This window comes from Nerophis lumbriciformis, linkage group LG28 (genome assembly GCF_033978685.3).
Source record: "Nerophis lumbriciformis linkage group LG28, RoL_Nlum_v2.1, whole genome shotgun sequence".
NCBI lineage: Eukaryota > Metazoa > Chordata > Actinopteri > Syngnathiformes > Syngnathidae > Nerophis > Nerophis lumbriciformis.
In genome coordinates this window covers 25,423,608-25,439,178 of record NC_084575.2, presented here as the reverse complement: position 1 = coordinate 25,439,178, position 15,571 = coordinate 25,423,608, and the positions used below count along the sequence as shown (strand labels likewise).

Sequence of the window (15,571 nt, the reverse complement as noted above, 5' to 3'; positions counted from 1 at the left end):
CCACACCATCTCCCGAATTCAGAGGTCTCAAGGTTGGCGAGTATGTATATCTATGATAAGTTAAAGTTAAAGTTAAAGTTAAAGTACCAATGATTGTCACACACACACTAGGTGTGGCGAAATTATTCTCTGCATTTGACCCATCACCCTTGATCACCCCCTGGGAGGTGAGGGGAGCAGTGGGCAGCAGCGGTGGCTGCGCCCGGGAATCATTTTGGTGATTTAACCCCCAATTCCAACCCTTGATGCTGAGTGCCAAGCAGGGAGGTAATGGGTCCCATTTTTATAGTCTTTGGTATGACTTCGGCCGGGATTTGAACTCCCAACCTACCGATCTCAGTACGGACACTCTAACCACTAGGCCACTGAGTAGTGGTAGTGGTAGCTGGAATGAGCTGGCAGAGTCTAGAATGTAATCCATCCATCCATCCATTTTCTACCGCTTGTCACGTTCGGGGTCGCGAGGCGTGCTGGAGCCTATCTCAGCACCATGGACAAGTTTCCACCTCAGCACAGGGCCAACACAGATAGACAGACAACATTCACACTCTCATTCACACACTAGAGCCAATTTTAGTGTTGCCAATCAACCTATCCCCAGGTGCATGTCTTTGGAGGTGGGAGGAAGCCGGAGTACCCGAAAGGAACCCACGCAGTCACGGGGAGAACATGCAAACTCCATACATAAAGATCCCGAGCTCAGGATCGAACCCAGGGCCTTCGTATTGTGAGGCACATGCACTAACCCCTGTTACACAGTGCTGCCCGATTTTAATCCATATACTACGTTATACATAATACGAGCACTGTGGAATCTGTTGCACTCTGTAAGCTTCAGAAGATTGTACCCATAAAAAAGAGGATTTGAGGGAGCATTAAAGTTAATTGTCAGCCATTGAGAATCCCATTATTTAGTTGCGTATGCATTTCATTATTTTTTGGAACACATGAGTGTATTTCATTTCTAATTACATTCGACAAAGTGAAAAATAAAAGAACAGAATTAAATACCCTCTGCTCTAAATGGGAGTTCACTGGTTTTAGCTAGGGATGTCCGATAATGGCTTTTTGCCGATATTCCGATATTGTCCAACTCTTTAATTACCGATACCGATATATGCAGTCGTGGAATTAACACAGTATTTTGCCTAATTTGGACAACCAGGTATGGTGAAGATAAGGTAATTAAAAAAAAAATAAAAATGAAATAAAATAAGAGAAATAAATTAAAAACATTTTCTTGAATAAAAAAGAAAGTAAAACAATATAAAAAACAGTTACATAGAAACTATTAATTAATGAAAATGAGTAAAATTAACTGTTAAAGGTTAGTACTATTAGTGGACCAGCAGCACGCACAATCATGTGTGCTTACGGACTGTATCCCTTGCAGACTGTATTGATATATATTGATATATAATGTAGGAACCAGAATATTAATAACAGAATGAAACAACCCTTTTGTGTGAATGTGAACAGGGAGTTTTTTTGGGTTGGTGCACTAATTGTAAGTGTATCTTGTGTTTTTTATGTTGATTTAATTAAAAAACAAAAAAAACGATACTGATAATAAAAAACCGATACCGATAATTTCCGATATTATATTTTAACGCATTTATCGGCTGATATTATCGGACATCTCTAGTTTTAGCAATTCCAAATAGTATTTATATGCTGCTTTATGCATTAAATTAGACTTAGACTTCCTTTTTATTGTCATTCAAATTTGAACTTTACAGCACATTGATATATTACATTGATATAGCTGGAGATGTCGTCTGCTAAAAAAAAAAAACACGGGTCAGCGTTCAAAAGCTGCTTGCTGGCTGGGTTGCTTCTTCTTTGAGGCTAATTTCTGAGATCACCTCTGACTCCTTTCCAGCAAGCTCCCTCCCCTCCTGCAAAAATACAAATCTGGAGGAATGGGGGCAGCCCCTAGTGGCCAAAGTGCAGAACTACAACTCCAGAGCCAAATCTCAATTTTCCAAGCATCAAAATAATGACTCCTGGAAGTTGCTGTTGTTGTTTTTGTTTTTTGTTTTTTGAATCAAGATCCATTGTTTTTCACTTTACAAGCCAACTCATCATCATTCATCTGCCATGTTTCAGTTTCAGCCCTAATTTGACAACATTAACACACAAAAAAAAGGTCTGCTTTGTGGCCTCTCCTAAGGTTTAATTTCTGCTATCTGACAGAAAGCTTAGGAAACATATCTTGTTGCTGTCAAATATGCAAAAATGTGCAGACTTACAGAATACATTCAAACGTCTCCTCTTCTGCCCCGTAGCATGACTCATCAGATGAGTCCGTCTCATTTTTCTGACAGCGGCAATAATGACCTGACAGGAGCATGTGACTAAGAACGGGAGATGGCACTCGCTTGGCGTATGATCGCACCACGATGATAGGTGTGGTAATTTAGTGTTTAGTAGTTACTTACAGGTACAGTACAGCTGTCAGCAAAAGTCCCACGCCAAGATTCTTCATCTACTGATAAGCCTGAGACCGGCTGGGTGGCGACAGGAATCCGGGGCGACTATCAGCAGTCTGGGATTCTTTCGAATAGGCTTTAGGGTAAACGCTGTATGTTGCGCAAGAGTTAAATGAGTTCATTCTAAAAGTCAGCACTTTAACCACCGTCATCGTATTGGGTAGCCGCTTTGTTCAGGGTTGATAAGGTCAAAGAAAAGTTTTATTAAAAATGCTGATCGTAAAGATATAGGAAAGAGCACTTTTCTGCGGTTTTGACTCATTGCCTAGGGATTTGTGGTTGCTGGTTCGAGCCCAGGCCCGAACTTTGCAACATGACCGCGATTACGTATGCTCCAACCACAGTAAGTGTCTGGCTCTCAATGTAATCTTTACCTGCCTAAGCTCTTACTATTTTCCTACACACTACACAATTTATAGATTTTTCTTGCCTGACGGCCATAATAAATCCATCCATCCATCCATCCATCTTCTTCCGCTTATCCGAGGTCGGGTCGCCGGGGCAGCAGCCTAAGCAGGGAAGCCCAGACTTCCCTCTCCCCAGCCATTTCGTCCAGCTCCTCCCGGGGGATCCCGAGGCGTTCCCAGGCCAGCCGGGAGACATAGTCTTCCCAACGTGTCCTGGGTTTCCCCGTGGCCTCCTACCGGTCGGACGTGCCGGAACGCCTCCCTAGATGCCCGAACCACCTAATCTCTGGCTCCTCTCGATGTGGAGGAGCAGCGGCTTTAGTTTGGGCTCCCCCCGGATGACAGAGCTTCTCACCCTATCTCTAAGGGAGAGCCCCGCCACCCGGCGGAGGAAGCTCATTTCGGCCGCTTGTACCGGTGATCTTGTCCTTTCGGTCATGGCCCAAAGCTCATGACCATAGGTGAGGATGGGAACGTAGATCGACCGGTAAATTGAGAGCTTTTGCCTTCCGGCTCAGCTCCTTCTTCACCACAACAGATCGATGCAGCGTCCGCATTACTGAAGACGCCGCACCGATCTGCCTGTCGATCTCACGATCCACTCTTCCCTCACTCGTGAACAAGACAAAAAAAGATATATATATTTTTGAAAAACAAGCAAAAACACTAAGAGAGTGTTCTATTGTTTGTGCTATGGCGCCATCTTTTGGACGAATTTGCTCACTGCAGATTCTGCAGTGTCTTCCACTTAGTGCTTTCAACAACCGGAAGTAGAAGTTCAGTCTTCTAGCCGTCCGTAGCCTTACCACTCCTATGGATTCTTCATTCATCACTCCGAGCAATGTTCGCAAGTTTTACAATATAACTAAAACTGTTTCAAAGACATGCTTTTGATTGATTAATTGAAACTTTTATTAGTAGATTGCACAGTACAGTACATATTCCGTACAATTGACCACTAAATGGTTACACCCGAATAAGTTTTTCAACTTGTTTAAGTCAAGTTAATCAATTCATGGTCAATTCATGCACCTGGGGATAGGTTGATTGGCAACACTAAATTGGCCCTAATGTGTAAATGCGAGTGTGAATGTTGTATTTCTATCTGTGTTGGCCCTGCGATGAGATGGCGACTTGTCCAGGGTGTACCCCGTCTTCCGCCCGAATGCAACTGAGATGCTCCAGCATCCCTAGGGAGGCGTTCGGGTGGCATCCTGACCAGATGCCCGAACCACCTAATCTCTGGCTCCTCTCGATTTGGAGGAGCAGCGGCTTTAGTTTGAGCTCCTCCCGGATGACAGAGCTTCTCACCCTATCTCTAAGGGAGAGCCCCGCCACCCGGCGGAGGAAACTCATTTCGGCCGCTTGTACCCGTGATCTTGTCCTTTCGGTCGTAACCCAAAGCTCATGACCATAGGTGAGGATGGGAACGTAGATCGACCGGTAAATTGAGAGCTTTTGCCTTCCGGCTCAGCTCCTTCTTCACCACAACGGATCGATGCAGCGTCCGCATTACTGAAGACGCCGCACCGATCCGCCTGTCGATCTCACGATCCACTCTTCCCTCACTCGTGAACAAGACTCCGAGGTACTTGAACTCCTCCACTTGGGGAAAGATCTCCTCCCCAACCCGGAGATGGCACTCCACCCTTTTCCGGGCGAGAACCATGGACTCGGACTTGGAGGTGCTGATTCTCATCCCAGTCGCTTCACACTCGGCTGCGAACCGATCCAGTGAGAGCTGAAGATCCTGGCCAGATGAAGCCATCAGGACCACATCATCTGCAAAAAGCAGAGTCCTAATCCTGCAGTCACCAAACCAGATCCCCTCAACGCCTTGACTGCGCCTAGAAATTCTGTCCGCATAACTGAAGACGCCGCACCGATCCGCCTGTCGACCTCACGATCCTCTCTTCCCTCACTCGTGAACAAGACAAAAAAATATATATATATTTTTGAAAAACAAGCAAAAACACTAAGAGAGTGTTCTACTGTTTGTGCTATGGCGCCATCTTTTGGACGAATTTGCTCACTGCAGATTCTGCAGTGTCTTCCATTTAGAGCTTTCAACAACCGGAAGAAGTAGAAGTTCAGTCTTCTTGCCGTCCGTAGCCTTACCACTCCTATAGATTCTTCATTCATCACTCCGAGCAATGTTCGCAAGTTTTACAATATAACTAAAACTGTTTCAAAGACATGCTTTTGATTGATTAATTGAAACTTTTATTAGTAGATTGCACAGTACAGTACATATTCCGTACAATTGACCACTAAATGGTAACACCCGAATAAGTTTTTCAACTTGTTTAAGTCAAGTTAATCAATTCATGGTCAATTCATGCACCTGGGGTTAGGCTGATTGGCAACACTAAATTGGCCCTAATGTGTAAATGCGAGTGTGAATGTTGTATTTCTATCTGTGTTGGCCCTGCGATGAGGTGGCGACTTGTCCAGGGTGTACCCCGTCTTCCGCCCGAATGCAACTGAGATGCTCCAGCATCCCTAGGGAGGCGTTCGGGTGGCATCCTGACCAGATGCCCGAACCACCTAATCTCTGGGTCCTCTCGATTTGGAGGAGCAGCGGCTTTAGTTTGAGCTCCTCCCGGATGACAGAGCTTCTCACCCTATCTCTAAGGGAGAGCCCCGCCACCCGGCAGAGGAAGCTCATTTCGGCCGCTTGTACCCGTGATCTTGTCCTTTCGGTCGTAACCCAAAGCTCATGACCATAGGTGAGGATGGGAACGTAGATCGACCGGTAAATTGAGAGCTTTTGCCTTCCGGCTCAGCTCCTTCTTCACCACAACGGATCGATGCAGCGTCCGCATTACTGAAGATGCCGCACCGATCCGCCTGTCGATCTCACGATCCTCTCTTCCCTCACTCGTGAACAAGACTTGGGGAAAGATCTCCTCCCCAACCCGGAGATGGCACTCCACCATTTTCCGGGCGAGAACCATGGACTCGGACTTGGAGGTGCTGATTCTCATCCCAGTCGCTTCACACTCGACTGCGAACCGATCCAGTGAGAGCTGAAGATCCTGGCCAGATGAAGCCATCAGGACCACATCATCTGCAAAAAGCAGAGACCTAATCCTGCAGTCACCAAACCAGATCCCCTCAACGCCTTGACTGCGCCTAGAAATTCTGTCCGCATTACTGAAGACGCCGCACCGATCTGCCTGTCGACCTCACAATCCTCTCTTCCCTCACTCGTGAACAAGACAAAAAAATATATATATATTTTTGAAAAACAAGCAAAAACACTAAGAGAGTGTTCTACTGTTTGTGCTATGGCGCCATCTTTTGGACGAATTTGCTCACTGCAGATTCTGCAGTGTCTTCCATTTAGAGCTTTCAACAACCGGAAGAAGTAGAGGTTCAGTCTTCTTGCCGTCCGTAGCCTTACCACTCCTATAGATTCTTCATTCATCACTCCGAGCAATGTTCGCAAGTTTTACAATATAACTAAAACGGTTTCAAAGACATGCTTTTGATTGATTAATTGAAACTTTTATTAGTAGATTGCACAGTACAGTACATATTCCGTACAATTGACCACTAAATGGTTGCACCCGAATAAGTTAAGTCGGGGTCCACGTTAATCAATTCATGGTCAATTCATGCACCTGGGGATAGGTTGATTGGCAACACTAAATTGGCCCTAGTGTGTAAATGCGAGTGTGAATGTTGTCTGTCTATCTGTGTTGGCCCTGCGATGAGGTGGCGACTTGTCCAGTGTGTACCCCGCCTTCCGCCCGAATGCAACTGAGATAGGCCGTAGACAAGCCGTAGAAAATGGATAGATGTTTCTACTTACTAAACCATCCCATGTGTGATGTCTGTAGGAGTGTTCTCATCCATATTTGTATGTGCCATTATAATCTAATGACGCTGGCGTCGTTAGCATTAGCTAATATGCTAATGCTTTTACGAGTGTTAGTATTATTAACTTACAATGGCATTCTCTTTGTATTGTGTAATTTTCACAAATTCCTCAGTAAATTCACCAAAACGCCACCGTGGAGTTATTGAGTCTGTTTAGCTGATTGGAGAGCTAGCTTCCACAGCTCGTGGGTCCACGACGATGACTTCTGTTTTGTTTGATTGGCCGTTTTACTGCCGTGTGACAGGCACCGTTTGGGTATGTAAAGTTAAAGTTAAGTTAATAGTCACACACACGCACTAAGTGTGGTGAAATTACCCTCTGCATTTGACCCATCCCCTTGTTCCACCCCCTGGGAGGTGAGGGGAGCAGTGAGCAGCAGCAATGGCCGCGCTCGGGATTCATTTTGGTGATTTAACCCCCAATTCCAACCCAGGATGCTGAGTGCAAAGCAGGGAGGTAATAGGTCCCATTTTTAAATATACATTTACAGAATCGTACTGTGTAAATAACTCATTTTGCAACGTATATATCTGTGGCTTATAAGGTGCAGCTAATATATGGAGAAATATTTCTTTTTTCAAGATTTTGGTGGGTGCGGCTTATATCCCGGTACGCTCTATAGTCCGGAAAAGTTCAAGTTCACGTCACAACTTTGCGGTCAAAATCGGTAAACCCAGCAACACGGTTAGTGTAGTATTTATCCGAGGGCTACAGTCACACTTCACGTGTGTTCTCACTGCCATCCATCCATGACACCATTTTTTTTATTCTCGACTTTGACCTTTCCTGGACAGCTGAGGTTCAACCGGTTCAGTTCACTCACTAGAACCTTTCCGTAGCTGTAAATGATTACGTCTGGATCGGACCCGGTAACTGTAAACCATTTCCAAGTTGGCCAGCGGAGCAGAGCTTTTTATGAACTTGTTTGTGACAGACTGCAGAACATGATTCCATGTAACGGCATATTTGCTTTTACCTTGTTCCTTTTGGTTCCGTGTGATGTCTAAATGTACAACTGGGCAACAGGGACAAGGTCCCTGAGTCAGCTGTGGAAACAGGAGTTGGACAGAGAGAGGGATTCCATGCGAGGATCTGCTGTTTTCATTTCATCGCGATAGCTTTGATTCATTGGACAGGTGGGCCGTTCCTTCCCCTCGGTGTCTGTAGATTTGTCCACCCTTCTCATGTGACCCAGTTCCCTTCTCCAGTCCGAAGCACAGCCAGGTGTCTGTGTTATGGCTGCACAGAGAGACCAATGCACAGGAATAGAAGCAGCCAAAACAAACTCTGCTCTAATGCTTTTTCACCCACCTATCATTCCTCTGTTTGTTGGTAGGTAGGTAGGTAGGTAGGTAGGTAGGTAGGTAGGTAAGTAGGTAGGTCTTTATTGTCATTGCATAAGTACAACAAAACTTTGTTTTCAGCACAAACCCGTTCAAGATTAGACAAACAAACAATGTACAGGGTTACAGAACGGGAACGCTGATGGGTCGCCACAAGGCGCCCCGTAAAAGATGGGAAAAAGGTAAACACTGGGGAAGGATGAGTAAAAAAAACACAATCTAGACTGGGCTTCTTAGGGGGCCCAGTCTGGAGTGGGAAAAAACCTCCACAGCATAGCACATATATACATATTACAACTAGAGATGTTCGATAATGGCTTTTTTGCCGATATTCCGATATTGTCCAACTCTTAATTACCGATTCCGATATCAACCGATACCGATATATACAGTCGTGGAATTAGCGCATTATTATGCCTAATTTTGTTGTGATGCCCCGCTGGATGCACTAAACAATGTAACAAGGTTTTCCAAAATAAATCAACTCAAGTTATAGAAAAAAATGCCAACATGACACTGCCATATTTATTATTGAAGTCACAAAGTGCATCGGTTTTTTTAACATGCCTTAAAACAGCAGCTTGGAATTTGGGACATGCTCTCCCTGGGAGAGCATGAGGAGGTTGAGGTGGGCGGGGTTGGGGGGGGGCGGGTTTTTGTGGGTAGCGGGGGGGTTTATATTGTAGCGTCCCGGAAGTGTTAGTGCTGCAAGGGGTTCTGGGTATTTGTTCTGTTGTGTTTATGTTGTGTTACGGTGCGGATGTTCTCCCGAAATGTGTTTGTCATTCTTGTTTGGTGTGGGTTCACAGTGTGGCGCATATTTGTAACGGTGTTAAAGTTGTTTATACGGCCACCCTCAGTGTGACCTGTATGTTTTGCATTCACTTGTGTGTGTGAAAAGCCGTAGATATTATGTGACTGGGCACGCAAAGGCAGTGCCTAAAGGCACGCCCCCAATATTGTTGTCTGGGTGGAAATCGGGAGAAATTCGGGAGAATGGTTGCCCCGGGAGATTTTCGGGAGGGGCACTGAAATTCGGGAGTCTCCCGGAAAAATTGGGAGGGTTGGCAAGTATGACTGGGAGACGCAACTGCTCTGTACTTCTCCCTACGTCCGTGTACCGCTCCGTACAGCGGCGTTTTAAAAAGTCATACATTTTACTTTTTGAAACCGATACCGATCATTTCCGATATTACATTTGAAGTGAAGTGAAGTGAATTATATTTATATAGCGCTTTTCTCTAGTGACACAAAGCGCTTTACATAGTGAAGCCCAATATCTAAGTTACATTTAAACCAGTGTGGGTGGCACTGGGAGCAGGTGGGTAAAGTGTCTTGCCCAAGGACACAACGGCAGTGACTAGGATGGCGGAAGCGGGGATCGAACTTGCAACCCTCAAGTTGCTGGCACGGCCGCTCTACCAACTGAGCTATACCGCTAAAACATTTATCGGCCGATAATATATCGGCAGTCCGATATTACCGGACATCTCTAATTACAACATACATCTCGAGATATCTAGCAACAGAGGGGAGGGAGTGGGGGGCCACGGTGGCAGGCTGCAGCTCTTCAGGCGCTGCCCAGCCGTCCATCACCCTTAAGGGATTCGCGTCAAGGGCGTCGGATGGGGGGTGGGATATGTATGTGTGGCGTATATATTTTTTGTGGATGCATGTGCGTGTAAGCTTGCCGCGTGTCTCTGTTCCACGGCCTTGGTGTCGTGCAGTCGCTAGTCCAAAGTCAGGTGTGTGTCTGTCATGACTTGGTTCTGGGTGTTTGCTTTTCCGGGATGCAACGGAAAGTTGGCTCGGGCGAGACGGGAATGTAAGTGCATTTTTATTTAAACACTATAAATACAAAACAAGGAAGTAAACAAAAGGCGCGCACAATGGCGGAGAACAAACTATGAAACCAAACACTTGCACAAAGGCAAAAACTAAGAACAACAAAAAACACTAACTGTGACAATAATAAACAAAACTTACTTGGCATGGACAAAAAGGAGCAGTGTGAACGATGGACATGAAAAAAGAGTCAGAAATGTGCAGAACATAAATGTGGGGATGTCACCAGAAAGACAAACTGAAAAACAATGAACTTAAATACTACAGACATGATTAACGAAAACAGGTGCGTGACTCAAAATGTGAAACAGGTGCGTGACGTGACAAGTGAAAACTAATGGGTTGCTATGGTGACAAACAAGAGTGCACAATGAGTCCAAACGTGGAACAGGTGAAACTAATGGGTAATCATGGAAACAAGACAAGGGAGTGAAAAGCCAGAAACTAACGAGTCCAATAACTAAACAAAACATGACTAAGGCAAAACATGATTACACAGACATGACAGTGTCCATGAGAGACAAGAAGGGACGTTGTTGTGTCTCCGCCGCACTGTCCTTCGGGAGAGTCTCGAAGCCAGGGAAACAATCCAAAATAGTATTTTTTGAATTAAAAAAAAAAATTATGTCACTTTAAATTGTCTATGACTGGTCCTCAACATTCATCCTGTGGGGTAGACTCTTTATATTGCTCTGAGCAGATGGGACGAGAGACATTGAGATGCTGGTTAAAGGGGGGGTGAAAGTGAGTATCTGAACTCACTGATTACAAAGGCTTGAGTAGGGGGGCTCCGCAGTTGTGTTTCGCTACATGTTTTGTGTGTTTTGTCCCCCCGGGGGCGTGGATGCTCTTAAACTGAGTCATGCTCGACTGGAGCCGCGGCTGCGACTCCCCATGCGTCGTTACCCATCTTCCTGTTTCCTGTCCTGGCACTGCAGACATAACCAGCTGGGCTTCTGAAACATGCAAACACACTTGATTCAAAGGAGATGATTGGAAAAAAAAAAATGGGGGGTTGATGTCAAGCCCACATTGAGATTGATACGCTGCTGTAGAATCTAGCATGTAAACACAACTGTGGCCCCTCCTCCCCTGCAGGGACGCTACACGGTATGATTGGGACCTTTATTGAAGCCAACCCATGTCATGTCCACCTATTTAACATCTCTTAATTTACATTTGCCTTTCTTTTAACACACCATTTTTTTCCCTGCTCAGCATCAGCTTGTTTTTGCAGTACCTCCACACTTTTTAACATGGCCAGTAGGTGGCAATATGACCCTTTAATAAATAAACACCAAGTTCAGTTCAGTTCATCCATCCAATTTTCTACCGCTTGTCCCAATTTCAATTTATTGCGATCATGCATCTGATGCAATGTAATGCGTCACACATTTCCAGCTGTTTCATTACAGCACGTCCGAAAAAGGAGTAGGAAGAAGCAGAGCTTATTTAATACCCCTTTTGTATCCAATTTCCTCCAGAACAGTGGACAAAAAAATAATAAATAAATAATATACCATAGTAGGCAAAGAAGAATTAAATATATAAATAATATTTGTCTCAATTAAAAAAAAAAATATATATATATATATATATATATATATATAATATTTGTCTCAATTAAAAAAAATTAAAAAAGGGTTCAAGTTGTTCATCATAGTCTCTTAAACTGAATCATATTGGTGCTTTGTTTGATTTATTTGGTTAATCCGTTCCATAATTTAATTCCACATACAGATATGCTAAACGTTTTAAATTAGATTTTCCTCTTAAGTTATATTCCTCCTCTTTTGTTGAGAAGAATTGTTGGGTAGCAGGTTATAGTTTGCTTTATACATAATTTTTGCTGTTTGCAAATGCACCAAATTGTTCCATTTCAATAATTGTGATTTAATAAATAAAGGGTTTGTATGTTCTCTATATCCAACTTTAATTGATCTTTTTTGTAACACAGTTAGTGAATGAAGTGCACATTTGTAGTTATTTCCCCATATTTCTGCACAATAACTCAGATATGGTAACACTAGTGAGCAGTAAAGAATATGAAGGGATTTTTGGTCTAGAACATGTTTTGCTTTATTCATTATTGACGTGTTTCTTGCTACTTTATGTTGTATATTTTTTACATGCGATTTGAGTTTATTTACAAGTCGTCAACATGCTCTTTTATAGTGTTCATCGTTCATCGTACCATTTGCCTTAAAGGGGAACATTATCACAAATCCAGAAGGGTTAAAACCATTAAAAATCAGTTCCCAGTGGCTTATTTTATTTTTCGAAGTTTTTTTCAAAATGTTACCCATCACGCAATATCCCTAAAAAAAGCTTCAAAGTGCTTGATTTTAACCATCGTTATAAACACCCGTCCATTTTCCTGTGACGTCACATAGTGAAGCCAACACAAACAAACATGGCGGATAGAACAGCAAGCTATAGCGACATTAGCTCGGATTCAGACTCGGATTTCAGCGGCTTAAGCGATTCAACAGATTATGCATGTATTGAAACGGATGGTTGTAGTGTGGAGGCAGGTAGCGAAAACGAAATTGAAGAAGAAACTGAAGCTATTGAGCCATATCGGTTTGAACCGTATGCAAGCGAAACCGACGAAAACGACACGACAGCCAGCGACACGGGAGAAAGCGAGGACGAATTCGGCGATCGCCTTCTAACCAACGATTGGTATGTGTTTGTTTGGCATTAAAGGAAACTAAAAACTATGAACTAGGTTTACAGCATATGAAATACATTTGGCAACAACATGCACTTTGAGAGTGCAGACAGCCCAATTTTCATCAATTAATATATTCTGTAGACATACCCTCATGTCAGCAGGCCAGGGAAGCTAGGGTTGATATTCTTCTCTTGATCATCTTCGGTGGCAAAAGGTACGGTGTGAGCCAAGACATCCAGGGGGTTTAGCTCGCTCGTCTGCGGGAACAAACTGCCGCCATTGCTTGCCGTGCTACCGAGGTCGTTTGTCCCTGAATTGCTCACACACTCCGGCAGATTCAATGGGGGTCTGGCGGCAGATTTCTTTGACTTTATCGTTGGAAATGCATCTGCTTTGAGTGTCGCAGGATATCCACACATTCTTGCCATCTCTGTCGTAGCATAGCTTTCGTCGGTAAAGTGTGCGGAACAAACGTCCAATTTCTTGCCACTTTCGCATCTTTGGGCCACTGGTGCAACTTGAATCCGTCCCTGTTCGTGTTGTTACACCCTCCGACAACACACCGACGAGGCATGATGTCTCCAAGGTACGGAAAACAGTCGAAAAAACGGAAAATAACAGAGCTGATTTGACTCGGTGTTTGAGAAAATGGCGGATTGCTTCCTGATGCGACGTCACATTGTGACGTCATCGCTCCGAGAGCGAATATTAGAAAGGCGTTTAATTCGCCAAAATTCACCCATTTAGAGTTCGGAAATCGGTTAAAAAAATATATGGTCTTTTTTCTGCAACATCAAGGTATATATTGACGCTTACATAGGTCTGGTGATAATGTTCCCCTTTAATATCCGTGTTTATTGACGATTATAGACAGTCGTGGTCAAAAGTTTACATACACTTGTAAAGAACATAATGTCATGGCTGTCTTGAGTTTCCAATCATTTCTACAACTCTTATTTTTTTTTGTGATAGAGTGATTGGAGCACATACTTGTTGGTGACAAAAAACATTCATGAAGTTTGGTTCTTTTGTGAATTTATTATGGGTCTACTGAAAATGTGAGCAAATGTGCTGGGTCAAAAGTATACATACAGCAATGTTAATATTTGCTTACATGTCCCTTGGCAAGTTTCACTGCAATAAGGCGCTTTTGGTAGCCATCCACAAGCTTCTGGTTGAATTTTTGACCACTCCTCTTGACAAAATTGGTGCAGTTCAGCTAAATGTATTGGTTTTCTGACATGGACTTGTTTCTTCAGCATTGTCCACACGTTTAAATCAGGGCTTTGGGAAGGCCATTCTAAAACCTTAATTCTAGCCTGATTTAGCCATTCCTTTACCACTTTTGACGTGTGTTTGGGGGTCATTGTCCTGTTGGAACACCCAACTGCGCCCAAGACCCAACCTCCGGGCTGATGATTTTCGGTTGTCCCGAAGAATTTGGAGGTAATCCTCCTTTTTCATTGTCCTATTTACTCTCTGTAAAGCACCAGTTCCATTGGCAGCAAAACAGGCCCAGAGCATAATACTACCACCATCATGCTTGACGGTAGGCATGGTGTTCCTGGGATTAAAGGCCTCACCTTTTCTCCTCCAAACATATTGCTGGGTATTGTGGCCAAACAGCTACATTTTTGTTTCATCTGACATCACATGGACAAAGATAAGACCTTCTGGAGGAAAGTTCTGCAGTCAGATGAAACAAAAATTGAGCTGTTTGTCCACAATACCCAGCAATATGTTTGGAGGAGAAAAGGTGAGGCCTTTAATCCCAGGAACACCATTCATACCATGCTACCAAAAGTGCCTTATTGCAGTGAAACTTGCCAAGGGACATGTAACCAAATATTAACATTGCTGTATGTATACTTTTGACCCAGCAGATTTGGTCACATTTTCAGTAGACCCATAATAAATTCATAAAAGAACCAAAATTCATGAATGTTTTTTGTGACCAACAAGTATGCAAAAAAAATAAGAGTTGTAGAAATTATTGGAAACTCTAGACAGCCATGACATGATGTCCTTCACAAGTGTATGTAAACTTTTGGCCACGACTGTATATATGATAGTGTGACATTAACTTGTGTCTAATTGCCACAATTAAGCAAAACATTTCCATTTACACATAGTCCAGATTGCGGTCTGGGAATGACGATCCCTTGTCCTGTCATCTGTCTGTAGTTCGTAGTCCTTTTCCCTAGAGGTTATAATTGAGGAATTTTCTCTTTGTTTGTTTCCCTTCTTGGTTGCGGCTTGTTAGCTCAACTACATGCCGTGTGTGTGTGTGTGTGTGTGTGTGTGTGTGTGTGTGTGTGTGTGTGTGTGTGTGTGTGTGTGTGTGTGTGTGTGTGTGTGTGTGTGTGTGTGTGTGTGTGTGTGTGTGTGTGTTCTGACAATGCTTACTTAATGGGGACATCGCTCTGTTTACACAGTCACCTTTAGGGGACCTCTGACGCTATGGGGACAAAAAAAACAGGTCCCCTAAAGCAGTGGTCCCCAACCTTTTTGTAACTGAGGACCGGTCAATGCTTGAAAATTTGTCCCACGGACCAGGGGGGGGAATGGGGTATGGTATTTTTATTTTTTTTTGTCATAAAAAAATACAATCATGTGTGCTTACGGACTGTATCCCTGCAGACTGTATTGATATATATTGATATATAATGTAGGAACCAGAAATATTAATAACATAAGAAGGGGGAGGGAGGCTTTTTGGGTTGGTGCACTAATTGTAAGTGTATCCTGTGTTTTTTATGTTGATTTAATTAAAAAAAAAATATATATATACATATATATATATATATATATATATATATATATATATATATATTTTAATTTATTTTATTTTATTTCTTGTGTGGCAATCAATCCACGGACCGGTACCGGGGTCCACTGCCCTAAAGGGAAACCTTTTTAAA

The 15,571-nt window shown here is 43.4% G+C and overlaps 1 protein-coding gene across 2 annotated transcripts in view; it reads left to right on the top strand.

Moving 5' to 3' along the window:
- Positions 1-15,571, top strand: part of pdzrn3b (PDZ domain containing RING finger 3b) — a 268,544-nt gene that overhangs the window by 150,245 nt on the left and 102,728 nt on the right. The window lies entirely within an intron of this gene.